Source organism: Phalaenopsis equestris, unplaced genomic scaffold (genome assembly GCF_001263595.1).
Source record: "Phalaenopsis equestris unplaced genomic scaffold, ASM126359v1 Scaffold000513, whole genome shotgun sequence".
In the NCBI taxonomy this organism is placed as follows: domain Eukaryota; kingdom Viridiplantae; phylum Streptophyta; class Magnoliopsida; order Asparagales; family Orchidaceae; genus Phalaenopsis; species Phalaenopsis equestris.
This window is the reverse complement of record NW_018164953.1, coordinates 2,004,810-2,006,436: the sequence shown is the minus strand read 5'-3', so window position 1 is coordinate 2,006,436 and position 1,627 is coordinate 2,004,810.

Here is a 1,627-nt window from a genome sequence, read left to right as displayed (position 1 = left end):
AATTTGAAACACAATTTGAATACTTTCACAACAGAATTCCTATACTTTTTATTGATTCATGATAAGGAAAAAAATATTTTATTTTTATTGTCTTCATCTTACAAATATCTAGTTAAGTTTAATTAGTTTTTACTTTTTAATCACCAAAAATTACAAAAAAGAATCGAGCTTTCATTCCTATTATAGCATCTATATTTTGAGTAAGAATATTTTGCAAAGTAGAATTTGTTATCTAATTTCTTCTTATTTTAGTTGCATATTTTATTTTTTTCCCTATGCGTTTGACATTCAGAGTTTAATAAAAAAATCTTATATTGCTTGATTATATTGCTTGATAACGATACGCTTGATAACGATACGCATACTTGCGTAATATCTCATATTTAAATATAATAATTGTATTCTTATTTGCTTCGAAGTCAATTTTTGCCTAGTTGTTGCCGGTAATCAAGTTTTTAGCTGTCGTTACAAAGTAAGAAAAATAAGTAAGAAAAAATTAAAATTATAACTACATGCATCGTACTGTCATATAAAATCGGGATCAAGTACTACAGGATACTAGCCTTGGGATATTTACATACATACATGCTCTCTCTCTCTCTCTCTCTCTCTCTCTCTCTCTCTCTCTCTCTCTCTCTCTGTTTGTGTGTTTGTGTGTGTGTAAAATGACCACTTATATGCTAAATCTATTTTCAGATGGCAAACATTAAAATTGTGATCATCTTTCTAATTTTCGTCTCATTAAATCCTTCAATTATTCATCTTCTACGTGTGCGGATTGAGTTGAGGCCATATATCCCAGAGCTCTTCTGCTATTACAGTTCCATCTATTTCAACAAATCTCTCAACAAACATGCATAGAGAATGGGTTGGGCGGGCTATTGGGGCAAGCAACCAAAATGATAAAATTATCCATCTTAATAAATAAAATACCTAAAATTCAAGGGGGTCAATTGTCCCCTATAAGTTATATGTGATTCTACCTCTGATGACATTAAACTTTGATTTTGTAACCATTGGAAAAAATATTTTTGCAATAATTTTGTCCACTACAACTTTTTTAGATTTGCAACAGTTTAGCCACTGCAAATGCTATAAAAATTTAAATACTAACTATAATTCTACAACTACTATTGCAAGTAAATTTGCAACAATTATCTTTTTGTACATGGTAATAACAGTTAAAACCACTACTAGATCTGTAAATTTTTTGTTTAACAATTTTTAAAAGATGTTTTCTATTGAGATTTCAAATATGTGTATTATTTGCAAATTCAAATAAAATTGACCAACTAATGTGAATAAATCAAATTTAACACACAATAAAATTTAAAGTCAACATCGACTAAAGTTGAAGCCGCATGTGGTGGAGTATTATCATCCAAGGTTAAGTCACTCAACATGATTGAATTGGCTATAACTTTTAGATTTATGGGTTGTTTGGTTGGTTGAAATGGTAATGCACTTTAAAATAAATGCAATGCAAGAGTGATGTATGGTATTTGAATACTTTGAAGTTGTTGGGTGGCGGCAATGGCTTGCAACGGGCGAGCGGATTGCGAATAACATTTCACATTTAACTATGTTTTGAAATTCGATCAAATCAGACGAATTTCAAATTCAGAGA